The following is a 24942-nucleotide window of genomic DNA, read 5'->3' as shown; positions in this document are numbered from 1 at the left end:
AAGAGCTTGCAGTTTCTCAATTTTTGTATTATCTTTTATTTAGTCTCTTCCCACATATCCTTAGCTGTCATAACAGAATCCTTTATAATCTATACTCCTAAATACTTCTTTTTATCATGCCCATATAAACATGGGTATTGCTGAAGCAAATCATGTGTGGGTACATAGCTTAGAGCTTAAACCTTTGTTTTATTTTCATTAATTTTATATCACCAAAAAAAAAACTGGAATTGTTTCAGAATATTCCACAACACTGTGATGTCCTTTTCTGTTTCATCAGGTACAAAATATCATCATCTGCAAATAAAACCAACTTTTATTGAGCACCATATGAATTATATCCTTGAATTGCTTTGCTAATGGTTCTAAATATAACACAAATAACAGAGGGGAAAGAGGACACCCCTGCCTGGTTCCTCTGTTCAGACACAACTTATCAGAGAGAAACCCTCCCACTTTGATTTTTGTCTCAGCTCCGTCATATATCCTTCTAATTAACTTTATTATTGTATCAAGAAATGCAAATGCTTCCATTGCCCTACTCATAAAATCCCAACTTGCTCTGTCAAACACTTTCTCTGCATTAAGACCCTACAGTAATAGCAGTATTTTCTTACATTCTGCTTCTGTCTGGATTATCATTGTTCTATTAATGTTGTCAGATGTTTGTCTCCCTTCCACAAAAATACATTAATCCATATCTATCAGTATTGGCATCATGTTTGCCATTCTTTTACCTATTACAGACATAAATACTTTATAATCACAGTTTAGAATTAAAATGGGCCTACTTGAAGCTGGATCTCATGGGTCTTTACCATCTTTAGGTATTACGGCTGCCACAGCTTTTTTTTTTTTTTTTGTAGAATGTTGGTGCCTCCCCTCCTTTTAAAATACTGTTAAACAAAACCTTCTGGAAATTCACCACTTTATTCCTTCTTAGCTTCCAAACTTCCACTGGAATACCATCTATTCCTGGAGAATTTCCTGCAGATTGGTTATACATCACCATTTTTATCTAATCTCCTTCTATCTTAACTGTTAATTGTTGAGCCTCATCAGCCTCTAACCTTGGCATATATATGTCTTCCAAAATATTTACATTTGTGCTTTTTCTTTGATTTCCCCACATTTCTGCTTTATACAAATTTCCATAAAATTTCCAAAAAAATATCTCCACTACCTCTAAAGGATTTCTGGTTATTTTTCTGATTATAGGCTCTGTGGGTTTGGCAACAACCTTTTCAACTTTCTGTTGGGTAAGTCATTGTCCCAAAAGTTTTTGCATGCTGGAGTTATCATGAAACAGTTGCTTAACAGCAATCTTTCTAAACTCATGCATGTTATCCAGGTGGTCCCTTATTTTCTCTTTAGCACTCTGCATTTCTGCCTCTTCTTGTTCAGCAAGATTCCTCTAATTCTTTAATCCTTTAACCTTTGAATGTCAGTCATACTATTGTCATAGCTTCTAGATCATCTTGTCCTTTGTATTGCTCACATAATGATTCCTAATGATCCCCACTGCCTTGGAAAAAAAGTAAGGCAGCCTTCTGTCCCTGAAACCTCTCTCCCAATTTTGAGGTGGTGGATATCTGCCACTGTTTCTGAAATACTAACTTTTCTACTCAACTTGTCCTTATCACCGTTCTCCAATATCATTCTTCTCCACATTTAGCTGCTTTATACCAATGACATCATGCCCCTCCTGCTCTCAAATAAGTCTTGGAGGCAGCCCCTAAATGCTTCCCATATTTCCTTTGGCTGAATCATCTGTAACATACCCATCTTGACAATGTCAGTAAGCTCTATTTTCTATTTATTGCCCCACTAGCCCAACATCTTCTCCTGAACTAGAGTTATACTTTTTCTTTAGTTAACTACAATATATTCAGTTTACCTTTCATTTTGCACTCTGCCTATATTAGTTATCCTCATTTACACATAGCCTATCCCCAATCTTCCATTTCCTCAGCTCTCACAAAATACCTTCATCTTTAGATTCCTGCTTTCTCCTCCCTATTTCAATGACACTATTTTCTCAGCATTCCAGGTTACCATAATTTCTATCCCATTGTACATCTGACTCCACAATGCTTTTCCACATCCTTCCTACAGTTTCTTTACCCTGTCCTTTGCCTCAACTCCATACTCTTTACCCTTCTCCTCTTCCAAGGATTCCATTTCCATTTCTGTATTCTAAAGAACCTCCCCAGCCAGGTTAATGTCCATATAATATGATAGTCATCTAGTCAGTCCTTAGGCCCAACACCTCCCTTCCAGTTTCTTTATTCTCTGTGAACTAAACAATGTAGAACACGCTATGATCACCATTCCTTATGCTTCACACATCAACAAGGCTCAGATCACATATACCTTTCACCAGCAAATTCCTAAAATCCACAATAAACAACCTGTTCACCTCTGTGATAGTCTCCACATTGTAGTCCTTAACAACCTCAGCTCTGCTACCCTCTTCATAAAGCTCCTTTCCAAACTATATAACTGAAATTTCCCCACTATCACTGTAGTTCCATAAAAACTGCCTAAACAGTGTCATTACATTTGCTGCTCCTTTCTGCCATGACCTGTTTACATAGCATTTCCTTATTTCCCAAATTTGGACACCCCATGTCCACATAAACCTTTTACAGTCTTCCCAAGCCACCTCTAAATCCTTTTGATCCAATATGGCCACATCGTACCTCTTCAGCTTTACCTCTTGCATTGTAACAATCCACTTCATGGCCTTTTTTTAAGTCTCGCCATCTCCCGCTCACTCTTAACAGGATGATTCAACTCCCAAACTATGTCATGTTATAAATCACATTATAGTCTTCTCTCCCTGGCCTCCCTTCCTCATCTCCCTAAGAGACATCAAAACCCACATTTCCAGGCAGCCAAGTAATACCAGATCATGTCTCCTGTGCAGAATTGGTAGCATCTGAATTTGCTTGCCTACCTCCAAGAGATTCTTTGCCCTTCTCTGCAACCACAAGCTGACCAGTAAGTCTAACCACTGCACAGACATGTTACCCCAATAACTAAAACTGCCATTTAGACATTTCCTAACCCAAGTACCCAGATCACTGTGATAGCTCTAATGCTCCTAAATGCACAATTCTCTCCCCTGATTTCTTAATAGGCTCAAGCCCTAAGATGGTCTCTGATTCGTTTCACACAAACTATAAAAACCCATCCAATTTCCAGACTTCAAATGCTAAATGAGCAATCCTCACTCAGTTACAAGATGAGCAAGGCTTCTGTATCATGCCCCCCACCTGCAGCTGTTTCAGTGAACCCAAAATCCTCCCAGCCTTTGGGCCCCTCCTTGGAGTATAAACTGCCCTTTGGCCCATAAAAATTGACAGAACAAAACTCATCATACTGAATACCTACTAAAACAAGCTATGAAAAATATAGCATCACACTGCTCTTTTGTTTTAAATACCTCATTTAGTAATACAAGAAATGCAGGTACAGAGCTAAAGCTCCACCCCCCCCCCACCCCCATCTAACAGCTTTCAGAAACGTACATTTTTAAAGACCCAGATGGATATTTGAACTGGCACCTCACTACCACAATGCTAAGTCACTACATTACCCCCCCCAAGTTTCAGTGTCCATCGTTGTAATATAGACCCGGGCATTCTCTGTGCTTTCCTTGTACTCCCTTGATTCAGAAGGTGATGATAAAAGTCAAGCAAGACAAAATAAGCTTGATTATTATGGCCCTCCAAATTAGCAAAGAATACCACCGATGCTGTACTTAATGTAGATTATTTTGGAACCTCCCCCATGAAAGCTACTAGTAGCTCATACTCTTGTCTCAGCAACAGCAAAGGTCACAGTTCAAAGCTGCAGTCCCACAATAATAGTCTGAGTGAGTACCTATTTGTAACAAATATGGCTTCCTTATCTCAAGAGGGCCTTGCAAGAAAACTAGTCACTAGGAGATGTTATGAGTAAATAGCACAGCATTTCAGTGTGAGCAGCATAGAAAAAGTTCCATTTTCTGAACCACTTCTTTAGTATTTGGCTATTTACATTCTGTTTGGGAAGCCATTTGGTATATTGATTTGTCAGGGTATACATAGCATTGTTAGTGTGTTTGTGCTAACCCAGTTCACCAGCTTCCATGACACAAGTGAAAGTATTGCTTAATGCAATACTGAATTTATAACCCTCAAAGGACAGGTGTAGCACCACTGTATGTAAATGTTGTACTACACAAGTTAACTCTATAACCCTATGTGCTTATATAGTCTGCTGAAATTGCTTATGTCCTAGAAAATGTTTCTTGCAGTTATTCATACTTGGCAGGAAAATCTCAGTTTCACACACATCGATATGTAGTCATTCTTATCTGTTTTTCCAAAGAAACAGGGTAATATTGAGCATGAACCCTTCTTTTATGTCCAGAGTGGTGTCCCATGGAACTTTGAACCTATCCATTTACCTTCTTGTCTACTTCCCAAAGCAGGATAGAACCTTAAGTATATACATGTTCATATGTATCTTGAGTTAGGCAAACAAGACAGCTTCAGTCAAAAAGACAGATTTTTTTTTGAATTGCCAGATAGTTGAGAGTATGCCATTTAGTAATTCTGACTATATGGGAAGTTATGTTTCTTTTGCTCTGGTAGCCATAGTGAAAAGGCATGTGGAGATTTGTGACAGCCCATTTCACAGGGTCAGCAACTACTTTTCAAATATAATTTAAGGATGTAACTATGCAGAACATGTGTAACTTAGTCTGGGTATTGTGTTTCCACCTTTTTTAGACAGTGTGTCAGTTCTGTATGTTCATTTGTTGCTGGTAATTGTGTCTTCACAATTTTTGGCTCTACAGGTTAACAGCATCAGTTCCAAACCAGCATATAATTCTCTAGTGTTGTCTGTAGTGGGATGCTTTGACTTTCTTTACCACCCATATTTATGAGGTGGGGGCAGGGCAGTACCGTTGAGGATTCATTGCAAGCATTTTGAGCAGCTGATGAATTACTTTCTCCTAAACTATGGTGATACTGTTCTGCAACATACTACATTTAAAATTAGATCTTGGGTAAATAAGTATTTTGTCAGGCTATGTCACGTCTACCCTTTTTACAGTTTTGGTTGGGTTTTTGTGTTTTACTTTTAAAAGGTCCACAGTCAGTAGAAGTCAACTGTTCACTAGCTGTCACATGGCAGGAGAAGAGCAAGTTCTGCACTGAAAAGGAATGAAGCTGGTTTGAACCAGGGATAGATGTAAATGCGCAGGAGTGATGCCAGTATTTTCTGTATCTGGAATGATACCAGCACAAGATCAACATCAGCGATAGCCAAACAGTGGGTATTTTTTGGGAAAACTGCAGTATAGTGAAAAGACGCAGAAAGGTAAATTTGCCTAAATTTTATGACTGACTGAAGAAAATCCTCCCTCTGTCTTGCAGATAACTGTTAAGGTGGCTTCCTTGTTCAATTTTTTTTATGAAATAAAATTAAAAAAAATGTGACAAAAATAACACTAATGAGCAGTAATTGCTGCCACTTGACCTCAACAAATATGACCAATGTGACATGTTTTAATTTTGGACACTTTCATAAAAATAATTTATAAAGAAACATGGTCATGACACTTGTGTGCTAGAAAAGTATGTTGTGAAATGCCTCAATTTTAAGACATATTGGCACCATATTTGTTCACATTAGCTAGACAACAGAATTGCACATTATTTATAGAGTAGCATACTATCTACTATGGCCCTAGGATGTAAAGGAAAAAAAGCCTTAACTACACACCAGATGACCTGTGTCCAACTAGTGGTATGGTTGCTGGAGGGACTGAGCAGGAGAGGATGAGTGTGGGTGGCCAATGCCAGCTCACCAATTCTATGAGACAGAGGCAGCTTGTGGGTGACATCTGCATGAATGCAGATGTACCACTGCCAATCACAGAGCTCATAAGCTACGGACTGGGTAGGTAGTATGCAGAGTGGCCTGCTTACACTTCACTGACCTCCATTGGGGAACAAATAAGCTAGAGGGCTCTCACCTCAGTGCAAAAGCAAATGGGCCAGTTGGTTACAAATGGGGCACTTGGGTGTAGAACGGAAGCCATTAGGGCCAATCTTGTGGACTAGAAAAAAATAAGAAGAAGAAGAACACTGTGTGCGGTGACCAGGCCTATGTTGATAAAATCTGCATCACATCACTTTATATAGGAAAGAACAGGTTTAAGTCTGCACTGCTGGCATCCATTAATATACAAGAAGTAGCTGGATTTAAGACAGAACAGTAACTGTGCACTACTGCTTCTGAAAATAGCAAGCACTTGCCATACCAAAACAAGATGAACACTTTATAGCTGTAGATCAGACTTGTAATCTGTGATGCTCCAGGATTTCACCCAGTTCAAATTGAATCGATTGTTTTCCAGTGCAATCTAACCAACAATAATTGTAATTTGTCTAAGATGATTTTGTGTATGTGCTCACACAAACACACACACCCTATTTTCTGGTTTGGGTTGATACTTTCACTACCTTTACATTAATGCTGTCACCAGCTAGGTCACTCTACCATATCAAAATAATTTTCATCTTAAATTTGTTACCAGACTCCGTCAGAAACACTAATCAGTTAAACACAATAACTTAAATAACCCACTTAATAGATCACATCTTAAGTTAGTCATTCAATAGTCTATTTAAACTAGTAACATAGAAATGCAAGTAATGGACTGATAACATTAACTTTGAAAATGAGCACCATTATGAATATGAGGTTTAAAACAATTATTTAAAATAGTTTAAAATGTCTGGTCCTTAGTAGGGGCTTAACTCAAATGTTATTGTTGAATGATGCCTTGCATTTAGGATTAGTTTTCAGTATAATTCATTTTACTCTAAAATGTTGTCAACTCCCTTATGTCTAACCTGCCTTCTCTTAAAGCAAAATCAAGAATTTATTGAAATTACGGCATAATAAAATGTGCTTTTATAAGGCATTGTTAGATAGTTGAGTTCTAATGCTACAGGCATGTTAGTATTATCTGAAAGTGTAAGACTCACCTTGCCTACAAAAAAAAAAAAAAACTTTGCAGTTTAAACACATGGCTACATAACTCACAGCTGTGGTACTGCAGTCAGAGTGACCAAGTACAACAAACACTCTGTTAGTACTGTTAGTATGAACAAATACAGTATATGAAGTGTCATAAATGTAATGGCAATATGAACAAACACCACATTTTAAGGTACTATGGCCTTTATTTTTAAAAATGCAGAACTGTTTGAAATCTTTTGCTATATCAGTATTTTTAAATTATTAAATATGTAAACAAATGTGTGGGCATTGCTAAGCATGTTGCTGGTCTCTAGATTGCCTAGTAAAACTTCCCAATTATTTTTCAAAACACATTGTCAGCACTGTAGTATGTGCATATGGCACAGACAAACTCAGTAACTGTTACACTAAATGTTGCACCAATATCAGACCTATTACAATTTGAAATTATTTGATACAAGTAATTTATCTTCAGAGACATTTCATTTAATATACAAGCCATCATCTAACCTCTTTCTGAGAATAACTGTTCTAACTGACCAATCTCTTCCTTAAAATCAGTTGCAAAGACAACCCCCCGGATTCACAAAAGCTTGCATGGAGTGCAAGATTGGTGCAGGAGCCCACGCAGGCAATATGTCTGCCGTGCAATCTAGGAACAGCCTATAGGGGCGTGCACGAGCACTCCTGCACTAATCCTGCATGGACTAAGCCATGGTATGCAAATCACCCCATTTGCAGGTGAAGTCCATGCAAATGAGGTGATTTTGCAATCCAGGAGCTTGCAACAGTCCATGCAAGACTTGTGCTATCCACAGAAATGTACTTGGTTAGTAATCGAGTACATTTCTGCAAAATCCAAAACGGAACTATGACAGCTCCAAATAAAGGCTGCATATCATTGAGGAAGCATGCCAATGGCCAAGTATAAGGTCATTGGCATTGCATACAATACAAAAAATTTAAAAAAAACAACTTTTATTATTTTTTCGCCGATCTTGGCTGTTTAAGCATAGGGCAGCGACGCGCAAATGGGATCGGTGGAAAATAAGAAAATAAACCTAAAATAAGCATACTAACTAAAATCAGTATTCTGCCTTGCAAGTCAATGGCAGGCAGAAGACAACCTGGCCAGTGAGTAGTGGTTGCTAAGGGGAGAGCCTCAGTGTGAGATATGTAACTATGCATTACAGGCAATCCTATGCAAATGAGGGGAAGGATAGTGAATCCCAGTTTTCCCCAGCATGGGAGGCAGGTCCCAACAGTGTAAGAGTATGAATAGCTGGGTGCAAGACTAGGAGGTAGGTGACATCATGGGGGGGTGGTGTCAGGCATCTTGTAAGCGGATTGGAGGTCTGTAGCTCGGGTTTGCTCCTAGCTTAGCACAGCTAATCTAGGGGGGGTGGTGTCTAAACCTGCCTAGCACTCTTTACAAAGCCTAAGTGGGATGTGCGCTCCGTGCACTGAGTTTTACAGGAAGAAAAAAGAAGTTAAACCAGGAAATAGCAGCAATGTGCACATATGAGTACTCTGTTTACGCACACAGGAGCTTAAACAGGGAGGCAATGGGAAGGGAAATCAGCAGTAGGAAGGTAATCAAGGAGAACTAGCTTAGCTGGCAAGTGAAATGTATCAGAATCAGCCAATTACACAGGCAGCAGACCAGCCCAGCCCAGCACACCACTATAAACTATGCAAACACCTTTCCCCCTTGTTTTTTCCTGAAAACTCTGCACCATCGGTGTATACGAACGGGGAAATTTTACAAAACGAAAGCAAGTGAAGAAATGTCAGGGGCTGCTTTTGCTATCATAAACCAGCATATGCAAGAGGCTGAGGGTGGTGAGGATGCGAATGCTGATGACCAACACATAGTGAGGAGGAGGAGAATAGTGTACAGACCCAAGGAAACCTACCAGGGGCTACATGAGCTGGAGATAGTGGAGCACTATAGGGTGGACAGGGACCTCCTACAGCATATCGTTGAGCTCTGCCGGCCACACCTCAGACACAGAACCAACAGAGGGGAACCCATCCCAGTGAAAACCAAGGTATGTGTAGGCTTAAGAATACTAACCACAGGTACCTTCCAAAGGCCAACTGGGGATATCATGGGGATCTCACAGGCACCAGCATCCACGGTACTCCACCAGTTCCTAGATGCCATGTCAGCACATGCCGGTGAGCACATATATTTCCTCAACACCCATGAGGAGTTGGCCAGCAATATGCATATCTTCCAACAAATAGCAGACTACCCTGAAGTAGTGGGTGCTATAGACAGCACGCACATACACATAAAAGCACCACCCCATGAGCAGGGCAGGGTCTACATAAACCGCAAGGGCTTCCCCTCCATCAACTGCCAGGTCATGTGCGATGCCTAGGGCATTATAATGAATGTGTGTGCTGGAAGCTCTGGGAGCTATCACGATTCCCACATCTGGCATCTGACGCAGCTGTACCAGAAATTTGCCAGTGGGGACATCCCATACGGCCACCTAGTGGGGGATGCTGGGTATGCACTGGAGCCGTGACTGATGACGCCCATCAGAAATACGCACACACACCAGAGAAAGAGCTCCATAATGAGGCACACGCACAAACAAAAATCATAATAGAGCGTGTGTTTGGGATGCTCAAGTCTCGGTTCCTGTGCCTGGACACATCCGGTAGAGCCTTGCAGTACTCTCCAGCTACATGTACCCAAATTTTCATGGCATGTGCCATGCTACACAACAGGATCCTGCAGAAGCAGCTGCAGCAGGAACAACATGGGGCAGGGCCACACAGCCCCCCACCATTGCCAAGGCCAGCACAGGTACAGATTGACTCGGAAGAGGAACAACCTGAGCCTACACCTGTAGGTAGAAGGAGGCATGCACAGTATGCCTTGGCTTTGGCAAAGAGGCAATGCATAGCACGCACACTGACACAGTAGGAACCCAGGGAATGGAAACTCTCTCTGACTCACACATACAGTAAAAGGGATGCCAAAAATGACACTACCTGTGCTTTACAATGTATAGGGAGTGTACTATGTGCATCTGACATAGACAGCCCTCCAGCACCACCCTCAATACAGGCATAGCCGCAAGGTAAGTCACCCTTCCTATCAATCACTGAACGCAATAGTCTGGTCTGCTAGTTGTATCAATGGTATGGATGTGAACATACAAGGGGGGGAATTGGGTGGCTGAATGAGATGGTAGCAGATAGTGGACAGCTATATGGGCAGCATGAAACCATAACAAATACTGGTGTTAATAAAGTAGGCAGTAACAGACAAGGTGAAAAAACACACTGCAGGACATGTACTGGCCCAAATGTGTGTCCATGGGGCACACACATGCATGTCATGGAGGTTCACATACCAAACAACAGTCCCACCCAAACAGCAGGACAGGTATAGATGAACACAAGGAAAGGCTGTGATAAGGTCCTCAAGGTATGGCAATGGAGATCAACCCCCTCTCCAGACCTGCACTGAGTATAACAGGTCGGGAAGTGGGATGCCATTCATGTAGGGTAGGAAGTCTGAAATGGCAATGTAGGTCAATAAAACCTATAAACTGTACTACACTGACATGCCTCTAGTCTGCAGGATAGACTACCAAAAATACCAGTGCAGTCAAAGCAAATATCCACAGTTGGCAGGTGTACCCCCCCCAAACCATATGTAGAAATGTATTAGCATCCATGTGTAGGAGTAATAACAGTGAGCACAGAGCACCTGTGCTTGCCAAAGTAGAAGGATGGATTGTTTCATGTGTACAATATGCAGAGCTCTGAGTGTCAGGTTGATGTGTGGAGGCCAACAGGGTACCTGAAAAATCAGGTTGGTATAGCAGAAATGTTTACAATTGTCAGGTGTGCCACCCCCAACCTTATGTAGTATAGCAGTAGCATCTATATATGGGTATAACAGCAGCAGCAGAGCACAGAGTACCTGAGCTGCCCCAGTTATAATGATGGAATGTTGCATGTGTACAATATGCAGAGATCTGAGTGTCAGGTTGTTGTGTGGAAGCCAACAGAGTACTTGACATATCAGGTGGTTGTAGGACATGTCCACAGTTGTGATGTGTGCCCCCACAAACCCTATGTAGAAATGTATTACCAGCCATGTGTGGGAGTAATAACAGTGAGCACTGAGTACCTGCGCTGGTCAAATCAGCAAGATGGATAGTCACATGTGTACAATAAGCAGAGCTCTCTGTATTAGGTAGTTCTGAGTGGTATGCTGTGTGAAAGTGTTCAGCAAATAGCCATGGATGGTGTGCCCTGGTGTCCAATGGTCAGTACTGCTGATGACTGGGCGAAGTCCACACAACTGCAGTGCCAAACAGACTGGTATCCCAGCAAGACATGTTGCAGCAATAGAGTGTTGGCCCAGACGTACACACAGTACACAGGGGGAAGTACCGTAGAGATAGACTGTTTAAAATTTCACAGTGAAATGGAGACACCCTCCGTTTGTACATATAGGTTCACAGCACATCACTTGGTTGTGTAGTATGGGGAACTAAGATGTACTGTGGGCAAACACTGGCAGACCACAAAAGGCAGAGGTATGATGTTTGTAGAAGCTGCTGGAGTCCACCCACTAGCCACCAACAGGGGAAAGGACCACTTATACCTGTGAGGCAGTTGCAAGTAGCTACCCTAGCACACATGCAGCCAGCCAGGCCCAACATCAGCCTCAGGTAATACACAGGCCACCTCCCTGCTGCTGTGAATGAGTACAATATGATCCCCACATTACTATGTGAATACTCACAGAATGCAGCATGTTGAAGAGGTGTCCCATGCAGGTGTGTCCATAGCTGTAAGATGCACCCTGCCAGCATCCACACCAATGGATAGATAAGGACAGAAACAATTGCCATCACCACCTTGCACACCTATCCTGTCAACCCACGGGAATACATTGCCTTGCAGCCTGGGTCTGTACAACTGACAGAATGCACTGGCCTGCTACAGATAGCCTGCATCAATACACAATGCCCCACTGTCCTCTGCCACAGGTCTGTGTCACACCCGTACCACCACTGTATGTTACCCCATGGACTCCCACATAATGAGAAAACACAGTCCACAGAACACAAATGCAAGGACATGTTGACAAATCCCAGTAGTATGTCCAGCATGTTCCAATGCATGAACTGTGGACCAACCTGTACATACTGCTGGGATGGAGTGGCAACTATAGGCATACCCATCAGATATCGTGTGCATAATGGTAGGAGGAGGACAGATTAACGGGGGGGGGGGTTAGCATTGCCACCATGGAGTGTGTAAAGGTTGAAAGCCTGATGTGTGCACATACTTATCATGGCTGCAAACACTAGGATGGGTGGCCACAAACCTGCTTGCAAACCAAATTGTGAAGGGCTAATGAACAGAATAATGAACCCTACCTCTGGATAACCTCAATGAGTCTGAATACCTGGGAGGTATGGCGACAGCATGACATGGCCATCCTATCATGGTGATAATTGTACAGGCATGGGACCTACAGCCACAACAGCACCAAGGTGCTGGACCATATGCACAGACACATCAGCAAGTGTCTGAAGTTTCCACGCCAGAATGACATGAGTGTGCAAGAATATGCAGGTTGCACACCACATTACTGTACAAAGCTGCATTCAACTTGTAATCCCCCAGAACCTACTGCCAGCAAAGATGTATGCCTGTCAGTAGTTGATGACATAAAACATCAGTGGGTAAAACACCACATATCACCGAGTATCCCTGCCAACACCAAAACCATGTAGCAGAAGCACCACAGACACAATTAGCAACAATCTCACTAGCCTTTGCCCAATGTCGACCCACATTGTCAACCAATCTACAGATATCCTGCAGAAGCAGGTTACTAGCTATAGCTGTAAAGCACAAATACCTGCACTGGAGTACAGTCTACCTGGAATGGAGTCATGCATGCAGTACAGACACTCATACTTGGCATGTTCACACACTTAGAGAAGCAAAGGCCATGTCAGAAAACAAATTACAGAAGGGTCATACTGGGCATGTTCACACACACAGGGAAATGAAGCCCATGTCTGGAAACAACTGTGGACTATACACAGCAGTCAGTCACAGATGTCTGTGCAAACACTCCACATTACACACCAGTCAAGCTCTGCACACACAATGGATGAGAATATGCACATATATCCAAGGACAGCACACTATAATAGCTTAGACATACACATAATAGATGTGGGAAGAAAGTGACAGACAGCTCCCCTCTCATGAGGCCTGTCCCACACAGCGTACTCCCATTTTGCAAAAACATATGATGTGCAAATGTCCATCACTGTACACAATTGCCCCTGGTAGCCTTCCAGTCAGTACACCTTTCATTGCCTTTCTATGACAAGCCTGCTTATGTCATTCCCTGTGAAATACACCTTTGGTGAAGGAGTATCCCAGTAATCTCTGTGGTGTGTTCTGTAACTGCGTAATGCTTTAATGTGCTGTAGTAGTTAGGTAGGTGTTCTAATCCCATTCATGGCAACTGTGTGTATGTGAAGGGCCCAATGCTTTTTGAGGACAGTCAGTACACCTGTCATTGCCCTTCTTTGATAAGCCTGTTGATGTCATTCCCTGTGAAATACACCTTTGGTGAAGGAGTATTCCAGTAAACTCTGTGGTGCATTCTGTAACTGTGTAATACTCTAATGTGCTGTAGTAGTTAAGTAGGTGTTCTAATCTCATTCATGACAAGTGTGTATCTGTGCATATGTTTAGGGCCCAGTGCTTTTGAGGACAGTCAGTACACCTGTCATTGCCCTTCTTTGACAAGCCTGCTGATGTCATTCCTTGTGAAATACACCTTTGGCAAAGTTGAATCCAAGTAATCTCTGTGGTGCATGCTGTAACTGTGTAATGCTGTAGTGTGATAAACTACTTAGGTAGGGGTTCTATACCCAGACAAGGTAAGTGTGAATGTTTGTGTGTGTTCCTTTGTCAGAGTGGGGAGCAATGTTTTTGAGGCCATTCACAGGCACTACAACCTCCATTGCCCTACTTTGACAAGTCTGCTGACATCATCGACTGTGAAATACACCTTTGTGGAAAGATATCCCAGTAACCTCTGTGGTGCATGCTATAACTGTGTAATGCTATAGTGTGATAAACTAGTTAGGTAGGGGTTCTATTCCCAGACATGGTAAGTGTGTGTGTGTGTGTGTTTGTAATACATAACCTGTGTGGAAGTGGCTGTGACTGTATAACACCTGGACCCATTGAGGAGCTGGTTTTGTAAGTTTCCTATATGGTGGCTATATGATATGTCACAATGCCTACCCAACAAAGATGACAGATGTCAATCAGCAGAGATATTGGGGTACCAATCCACAGCCCTACAAGTGATACAAAGCCTGGTGAACAAAGTAAGCAACCCTAGTATTACACAGAGTACACTATGAACCTGTGTCTCATATACAAATCACACTTGCCTAGACAACTACAGCTATGTTGGTAGTACCCTGCATACTGTTCACAGATACCAAGTATGGTGTGATTACAGAGGGCATGGCACCCTGTCCATCAGTACAATAGGCACATAACTGAAGACTGTGCACCTTCACTATGTTCCCCAATGGATGCCTACAACATCTGTGGTGCCATGAAATGTGGTCCACAAAGGACTGTCCATGAGCATGCCCTGCCAAAAGAGGTCAGGAGTGGCACATGCGATGATGATAATCTGTGTACATAACATGGGCCTGGCAATCAAGGTACACTTCCACATGTCACTGTACATGAATGTGGAATGTGTGTACATCCCAGACACCGTCCATGTCATGGACTATAGGACACATAACATGGCAAGCATTGCACAGCACTGGCCACACACAATACTAACCCAGGTAACAGGATGGTGCATACAATACCCACCTGTGTGGGACATTCCAGACACTACACACCTGATCCACACTGCAGACCATTTTCACCTAGCCTTGTACAGCCTTCTGGCACAGCCAACCACTACACACCTGTGAAGCAATGCACGTCAGTACTGGCACCCTGTGTCCCTGTGTGTGGTGTATGATGTTTCCAACTGGTACAACTCCCATTGGCATACTGAAGCATTCCAACTGATGTCAGACAGCTTCACATGCCTTTTGCCCATAGTACAGCACAATAGCTCCTGTGGTGCATGTGATACCTTTGCAGTACTGTATTGTGGTAAAATAACTAGGTAGAGAGTGTATTCCTGATCCTGGCAAGTGTGGCAATGGGTACGAATCCCTTAGAGAGTGTGGCTGTATTGTCGCTGACACCAGTCAATGTGAACAGGCACTTGTGCTACACCTACCGTATCTGTACAATATCACTGTTGGAGATATCACTCACCAGCACATATATTTTTGGACAGCTCACCAACATGTAAGCTATGTGGTGCATGCAATAACTGCATGTACATGTGATAGCAATGCATTGTCAGCCAGGGGTTCTAATCCCTGTACTGGTATGTGTGTCACACAAACCTGCTTCATAGGTTCATAGGTAGGTACTAGGCTATTGGCCTTGGGGCCTATACAAGCCCAGCCAAAAAGGTACCCTGGCTTTTGCCACCCAAGAAAATTATTTTCCTGTGCCACTGTCGAGCAGAGCCACAGAGGTGATCCCCGGTGTGAATTTCCTATTTCCCATCCAATCATAAAGATTTTTCTTGAAGAGTGCTAATGAGGAGCTTTGTTTGATATAAATAGGTAGTTTATTCCAGAATATGGGAAGTCTCTGTGACAGGAATCTATCCCTCCGGCATGTTCTGTTTAATGTGATGACAAGGTTTAGGTCCCTAGAGCATGTAGCTCGGAGGGATTGGGATTTAAGTGGTGCATGTCCAACAGTTCTTGGTTTGACATAGCTTTGTATGTTAGGCAGAGATCACCTCTGAGTAGGCGATATGCGACGGAGTAAAGCTGGAGTGTTTTGAGACGGTCTGCGTAGGGCATCTGTTTGAGGCTGGTAATCTTCTTTGTGAGGTATTTCTGCGGCCTTTCCAGTTGTTGTAGATGTCTTGTGAGGTACATACCAAAAGGGGCATTGTACTCTATAATGGGTCTAATGAGTGATGAGTAGAGGGGAACAATGACCTCTTTTTTTCTGGATGAGAAACCTTTTGTGATGAGGTGTGCCATGTAGAAGGATTTCCTGACTACTGTGCAATGTGATTATCAAAGGGGAGACTACTGTCCACCTGTGTCCTAAGGTCTCTTATCACACTTTCAGTGTTAAGTATACTACCGCCTATGTTGTAGTTCATGGGTACAGAGCTTTTACCAAAGGGGATGACAATGCACTTTTTGGCATTGAGCTTGAGGCCATGGCTTTGACACCAGGCATCTGTCTCAGTGAGGCCCTTTTGTAGGATGTCCACATCGTTAGGAGTTTTGATTATGGCTCCTAGTTTGCAATCATCTGTGAACTTCATTAGCCAAGGACCTTCTGTGTTAGCCTGTACTTCAGAGAAGTAGATACCAAACAGGAGAGGACCCAGGACTTAACCCTGTGGTACTCCACTTGTCACTGGTCTGAAGTCGGATTTGGAGTCTGCTACTTTCACAGTGTGGGTTCTGTCAGTGAGCCAGTTGGCAACCCATCTTGTGACATAGGGATTTATACCTAGTTTAGTGAGTTTATCTATAATTCCAGAGTGGGGGATGGTGTCAAAAGCCTTGGCAAGATCTAGATAGGCTGTGTGAACCACCTTACCCTTGTCTAGGGCTTTGGTGACTGTTTCAAAGAAGTCTATCAGGTTTAGGAGACATGATCTGCCTTTTACAAACCCGAACTGGGTGGGATCCAGAGTTTGGAGATCAGCAATATCTTTGTTTATAAGTTCCATGATGATACATTCCATGGCCTTGCAGACCAGGCTCATCAGGCTAATGGGGCGGTAGTTCCCGGGGTCCGTGGTGGCTCCCCCCTTGTGGAGTGGGATAACCGTTGCTGTGCGCCATTCAGCAGACACAAAGCCTGAGGTGAGGCTATGATTGAGCATGGTACTTAGGTGGGGTGCCAGTTCGTTCTGCAGTTCATGTAGAACGCAGCCTGGGATGTTGTCTGATCCCATGGAGGCTGTGTTCTTGGCTTTGGAGAGTGTGTTTTTTACCTGTGCGGCCGTGATTACAGGAACTTTGCATTCTTCCGATATAGAGATGGGCTCTTTAGGGGGTAAAGTTAGCACTGAACCTATCTGCCAGGATGTTGGCAATATCAGTTGGGTCTGTATATTTAGTGCCATTGTGCTGTAACTCAAACAGATCTGAGTATTGCCATTGAGATTCTTGACATAGCTATAGAATGCTTTGTGGTTGTCTTTAGAATCAGTGGCAATTTTGTTTTCATAACTAGCTTTGGAGGATTTTATCAGGGATTGCAGCTTCTTACTGAGCTCCTCCACTCATGGGATTTTACTCTCTTTTGCAAGAGTTTCTTCATTCTGTTGTACAGTTTGTTTATGGCAGGGGACCAACAGATTGGCTTCCTTTTTTGCAGGATAGCGTCTTTGTTCTGTTTTGGATAGCACAATCCATGCACTCATGTAAGTGCTTATAAAGTGCAATTGTGTAGGATTCAGTAGTCGTAACTGTATTGTCCATCTTCAGTTTTACTCTCCCACACCTTCCCTGACATACTTTGTCTCTGTCTGTCCCTCCCACACTCTCCCTGGTGGATGTGGATATTTACACCTGCTCTGCTTAGGCATCAGCTAGCATTTTGTAAGAGTTGGTCATGATCAGCTGATGGCCTCTGCACCAATTGCAGTCCTCCTCTAGCTGATTGGATGTGACACAGCTGTGGTAACATTCCCATGGGAACATCATGTTGATGTTGGGCCGTGAAAATCACTGTGAGTGGAACTTAGCTCTAGTGTTTGTCAAACATCATCATAGATGGGTTTGGAATTTACCTCCAACAACATACACTGTGGAGAAAGGCCAACAGACAGGAGGGGATGTGCCAGACATGACTACAGAATGTAAGTGTTGCTGTTCTTAATTTAGAGGAATGTCAGTTTAACAGGGTGTGTGTGGTTATGGCTAGTCTGCCTGTTTTTAGATCTGCCATGACAGTGCGATGTTTGTGTAGAAACCCCCATCTGTAGGGTCATCTGGAGACTAGTTAGTGTGTTGAACCTTTTGTTCCTTGTGTTACTCACAGAACACCTATCTGAGAACGGCAGAAGCATAGTGTGGGGATTGCAGTCAGTACATGGTGACAGCCATGAGGGTTCCTGATTTCATATCCCAGACTGGACATACTTCACAAAACACAGTGGTATGACAGTAAATGTCTGAGGTTATCACAGCACCATGCCAATATTGTGCCAGTGTTCATAGCTCTACTCACACGTCTGTCACTCTTTGTACATATGTCTTGCAGGATATGTGCATGTGTTCCCCTTGCTCTGCAACTGTTCTAGATCTGGTGTCTTGTGGTAATGGGAATATCTATGCATGCTGTTATAAGTAATACTGACTGCTGCTGACTATTACTGGCCCTTATCTGTTGTAAAACAGCAACACCATAGCCCATATGGGAATGCCGATGTCAGTCGACCCACCTGTCCCAACTCAGCTGGCCATGGTACCAGGCAACAGCAGGTCTGGGTCCCAGCCAGGGACCTCCTAATCCATTGTCCATGCATGACCTTTGGGTGGAACTGCTGCAGATGATGGTGCTTGGCCCCCCCTGGGAGTGGGGGAGGATAGGAACCTGTCACCCGCAGTCAGGTCCAGTCCATGGTGTGTAGGGAGCTCAGCAAAGAGTTTCAAGATCACCTACGCCAGCTTGAGAGCCACATGGTGCAATCAGAGGGTGAGCCTGCACCTCCTACCCAGCCCCCAGCACAGCCACCTTTGGGGCCGTGAAGGTGCAGTGGTGACTGCCCATGGGTGGGGACTTCAGTCCCACTATTTCCATTTGGGGGCTCATGGGCTTGCAACTTCAAAACACCCCTCCACGTCCAAGGTGTTTCCCCCCACATGTGTCATATACCAATCCTGTATGCTGCCTTGTCTGTCTTGTCTGTCATCCTACCCAACCTATCCTCCCCAAGCATACCTACTCCTTCCCCAACACCCCACTCACACCTTCAAAAAAGGGCAATCTGTTCCCAAATAATATCTTGCCCCATACATAGCTGTCCATTCTATATACATGTCCACTGGGCACATGTAATGTGATCTAATTGGCATCACAACATATTATTGTTGTCCTCACCCCTCTCTCAGGGGTTTCAGTGTCCAAATCTACCTCCAACTTCAGTACATATGCACAGCTGTTGCTGTAGAAGAAATAGACAGCTATGGACATTCCCTACACCCTTCCTGCACATCCCTAGCTATTTTCCCTACTGTCTTTCCCTCTTTGTGCCCCTTTTTCACTGTTGTCCTATCAACCCTTTTTTCTTTTTTTTTAAAGGAAATTAGTGCAGGGGTAAGCGGGAGTAAGCACTTTTAAGCGTTAGTAAGTGGCTTTGTGTGGGTTTGCAAGACAGTAGGCACTGCGTACACAAAGTAAGCAATTTGAGGCTAACCTGGTGTAACCAGACTTTACCGGCAGTAAGCATTGCTTACCATCACGCAAACTCATGCAAACCTGCTTACAACTGCTTAAAAGTGCCTTAATCACCCTGTATCCAACCGCCCTTGTTCTGCCCAGCAACAAAGTAAACAGCCTCTGCAAGGCTCGAACCCATGAGCCTGGGCACTATAGTCAATGTGATTTACCACTAAGCCATCACAGATATACATAGCACTGATGTTTTCACAAACACAGCAACCAGCAATACCATTCATCAGTATGGGAAACGTATTGATATATGTAGATGTATATGTATGTGTGTGTGTGCCCATATATTTATAACTAAATAGATATATACTGCTCCCTCTCTATATTTTTTATATATATATATATATATATATATATACACACACACACACATATCTATACATATCTACATATAGGCATATACATATTGCATACATCCAACACCCGCATGCCTAGACCCATAATTTCATACCCTTTGTTCCCTCACCCCACCCCCACACTCCTCGGCCACAGCAGTCCTCTGTTCTACAGGTTCCAGCTGAATCTAAGCACACCACTACACATTGCCCACTCTCCACTTCTCAGGACATATCACGTAAGTTGACTCGACCCATGGATCTTCAGGCTTCCTGAACATTTAGTCTGCGAATATACGTACCCTTCTTTGCTTACCTTTGAGGCATGGCATGTTACTCCGAAGACTCTTTTTAGCAGAATTTTTGGGGTCGACCTGCCAGAGACAAACATGCATTTGTTTCAAGATTAGACTTAGCGGCCTGACACTGTTTCTTCCACTGGTAGTATCCTGTCAGTAGTCTGGAAAGCAGTGCTGTGCAATGCTTAGCGGTGCTTATTATTTGATTTGCATGATATTTGCCTTTTGGCACTGATTTCCCCTACATTATATGTTATATATGTGTCTTGTATCCTGGATTCATGTGTACGTACACTGTATGGGGTCCTGGGAACTTCAACACTTTATTACAATAACACCTCACATCTGGACTTACTGCAGTACTCCATTTCACATATTTATGTTATGTAGTCAGTTATGGCACATATGACTGTATACTGATGCCTTTCACAGGTTCAGTTTGGTTATACTATGGTGAGGACATGTATACTACTACCTCTTTCTTCTGTACTTCTGTGATGGCTTGGTGGATAGCTACTAGGACTATGGTGTATAGGGTCCTGGATTCGAGACCTGCATGGCTGTTTATTTTGTTGCCGGGCTGACAAAGGCCCATTGGATACAGAGTGATTAAGGCACTTTAAAGCAGTTGTAAGGCCTTAAGCCCACTTACTAGTGTGTACATATGATTACTATTGCTTATTTGTGCTTAAACCTGCTTACTAGTGCCTTATTCAGTCTGACACTGATATTTCACATATGCATTTCTTGTGGCACTCCAGTTCATATATATATATGCTATTTAGTGGGTTTTGTAACAAAACTAATGGTTATAACGTGCTTTGCCACATAAAATAGACTGTGCTACAGTGGGACTAGAACCGGGGATGCCTGCTCATTGGGCTGTTTTGCTTCATTTGCATATTTCTACCATAATGACATACCCATGGTTCCTTCCACTGGCCCCCGAGCTCCACGTACACAGCATCCATCCATTCTCCAGTTGCTACCCCAGCCATACCACACCTCCACACATTGCCCTCTCTGCACGTCTTGACACTCCTCCAGTATACTGTCTCGACCCAAGCTTCTCCAAGCTCTTCATCTATTTAGTCCACATACGTACAAGCCTTGCCATGACAGTACTCTGATACTGCTGCAGATATCGATGTTACCCACAATTTTTGGTTCATCCCACCAGGGACAGACCTGTTGTTGTGTCAGGATTAGACTTAGCTGGTCTACTCTGTTTCTGACACTGGTAGCATCCTGCCAGGGGTTTGAGAAGCAGCGGTTTGCTCACACACCTGGCCAGCCTCATCTCCCGGTTCTGCAGAACCGACACCCCAGGTGTGACATTATGTGCAAGAAGCACGCCAACATGCCCCACTGCATGCTCCCTTTTTTATTATTCTCTTCAGTATTATGCAAGACTACTGTTCTCACAGTATGATTGGACAGGCACTGTTTTTTGATACACATAGACTGCTCGAAATACAGTGATTGAGCAATGTACACATGGTTGCTGGTATTAATCTACATACTTACATACATTTCCTATACTGTTGAATGACTGTGCTGGATGATATGTTTGTGATAACAGCAGCTGTATGTGTATCTACCATGGCTTAGTGGTAACTTACTTTGACTATAGTGTGCAGGGTCGGGGGTTTGCAACCTAGGAGTGCAGATTATTTAGTTATTATTTTGTTACTAGGCACGATGATTGTTGTTGGCTACAGAGTGACTAAGGCACTTTTGAGAAATTGTAAGCAAGTATGCACTGGTTTGCATGAGGGTCAGCAATGCTGACCTCCGGTGACGGCGTCTTACACTGAGTTAGCTTCTACATTGCTTAACCAGTGTGGGCATTGCTTACTGCCACCCAAACAGGCTTAACCCCGTTTACTCCCCCTTACCCCCGTGCTACTTTATGTATTTATTTTACATTTGTTGACCGGGACAATCCGACTGGATGCTTGTCCATTTTCAGCGGTGGCCCGGGGATAAGAGCTCCACAGTAAAACCCAGCTACTCATTACGTGTAATACAGAGGTGTTCACATTCATAGAGAGTAACAGACTTAACATAGCTATGTAACATATTCTTCATGCTTAGTTTATGTTAACATGTCAGTATTATACATGCTTAGGTCAGGTTTACATGTCAGGTATGACTGTTGACAAAGGTCAGATTAAGGTGAAGTTAGATTCCAGTTTAACAGTTCTGGATAGGTTACACTCAGGTATTCGGGTTAAGTTTAATTATTTCATACCTGTGTGGTAGAGTAGAACAGAATAGTGAAGGAGTAGGTAGGTAGGTAGAGGGGGAGACATTGTAACTGTATAGTAGGCTGTTGGAATAATTGGTAGGGGAGCAATAGGGAAGGTTTGAAGGATGTTGGGATTTGTATGCGATGCAGGACAAGAGGTGCCGGTTTCAGTTATTGATGTAGGAGTATAGAGTGTAAGATGGGGGGTGATTTAGCCAGGTGGTGAGCATGTACTGATCCAAGTGTACTTGAGGTGTTCCTTCAAGTGTTATTTACATGTGTCCTTTGGGACAGCTGAGGTAATACATGTAGGTAGGGAGTTCCAGATTTTGCCAATATAGTTGGGGAAGAGGGTGTCACCTACTTGTAACTTTAAACATTAATAGAAATGAAAAAGAGGTTGATAGGTAAGTGGTCTGAAAGGGGCACAAAGAGGGAAAGATAGTAGGGGAAATAGCCAAGGATGTGCAGGAAGGCTGAAGGGAAGGTCTGCAGCTGGCCATTTCTTCTACAGCAACAGCTGTACATATACACTGAATTTGGAGGTAGATTTGGACACTCACACCCCTGGGTGGGGGTGAGGACAACAATAATAAGTTGTGATGCCAATTAGATCAGCTTACATGCCTATAGTGGGGTGTTGCGACCATGTGTTCTTTGGTGTTATTTAGTGTTTTTTGCAACAACACATATGGTTATACCATACTTTGCCATGTGAAATAGACTGTGCTGCAGTGGGACTCATACTGGGAATGGCTGCTCATTAGGTGACAACTCTGCCCAATTCACACTATTGCTTACATCCACGAGGCGGTCTGATTAGAACCATTCCAGCCAACACCTGCAGGCCTCGGCCCATAATTTCATACCCATAATTCCTCCCGCCCCTCCTCTACAGCACTCATCCTTTCTCTGGGTGCAGGTCGGTTCTAACCACACCACTACACACTGCCCACTCTCCACTTCTCGGGACCCATCTCGTACGTTGTCTCGACCCATGGGTCATCAGGCTTTCCCAACCTTGTAGTCCGAGTTCATATGCGCCCTGCTTTGATGAGTCATTGTATGGACGGGAATCCAATTACCCAGTAATTTTTGGGTTGTCCCACAAGGAACATTCCTGTCTTTGTTTCTAGATTAGACTTAGCGGGTCCACAGTGTTTCCCCCACTAGTTGTATCCTGCCTGTGGTTTGGGGAGCAGTGGATTGTTTACTTTGTTTGTGTTTGTATGTTTCCCCTGTTTGGCTGGGGAGGTAATGTTACGTGTTACACGTATGTTGATTGGGCCCCTCACCCCCATTGGCAGTGCCTGTGATCATATGTCATTCTTATGTGCTGTATCATATCATAGATATATATCTGTGTATATATATATATATATATATATATATATATATATATATATATATATACATACACACACACACACACACACACACACATATATATATATATATATATATATATATATGTATATATATATACATACACACATACATCTACATATTTAGCTACCTGTCCTGTAATGTTGACTGGTATTGATGGATACTATGTTTGTGGAAACGTCAGGATTATGTATATCTGAGGTGGCTTAGTGGTTAATCACACTGCTTGTGGTATTTAGGGTCCTAGGTTCAAGCCTTGCAGGAGTTGTTTAGTTTGTTGCTGGGCAGAACACCGGCCATTGGATACAGAATGATTAAGGCACTTTAAAGCGGGTTTGCACAGAGGTAAGCACTGCTAACTTCCGGTTACAGTGTCTTAGACTCAGTTATCTTCTAAATTGCTTACCCCTGTGCAAACAGGCTTAAACCCATGTGTATTTCCTGTATACCTGAATTTGATGTTCTTATTAGGTTTCGTTTGCATACCTGGAAACCCCGTGTGCTACATATACTTTGCAATACCTACAAATAAAACCGGTAGTGTAAACAAAGTCACACGTGAAGTCTATTTTTATTACCAGGGAGACATTTGTCCCATGCAGCACAACCCAAAAATTTGAGTATTCTACTTTTCTCTAAAAGCATGGCTGCAAAGGTACGCATGGCTATGTACATGGACTACAGCATGTGGCAGACCTAGAATACTTGGGTCGGGACAACATACAGGATGAATCCCAAGGGGAGGAGGAGTGGAGGGTGGGCAATGTGTGGTGGTGTGGTAGCTAAGGGCCGGTAACCAGGGAAGGGATGGTGGCTGCATGTGTGCAGCGGGGGGGGGGGGGGCGGAACTGTGGGTAATGAATGTATGGGTTGAGGATGACCTGAGTTGGATGGGCCTGTACTGGTCAGCCCGTCTAGTGGGTGGGGGAGAGGGGAATGTGATATAAACATGTGAAACATAAAAAAAGACTAATTTAAATCCCTATTTACATGAAACACAATAAAATGAACATGGTAGTGT

Source organism: Protopterus annectens, chromosome 1.part2, assembly GCF_019279795.1.
Source record: "Protopterus annectens isolate FY-2018-M chromosome 1.part2, PAN1.0, whole genome shotgun sequence".
Lineage (NCBI taxonomy): Eukaryota > Metazoa > Chordata > Ceratodontiformes > Protopteridae > Protopterus > Protopterus annectens.
Note: the sequence above shows the minus strand (reverse complement) of the source record.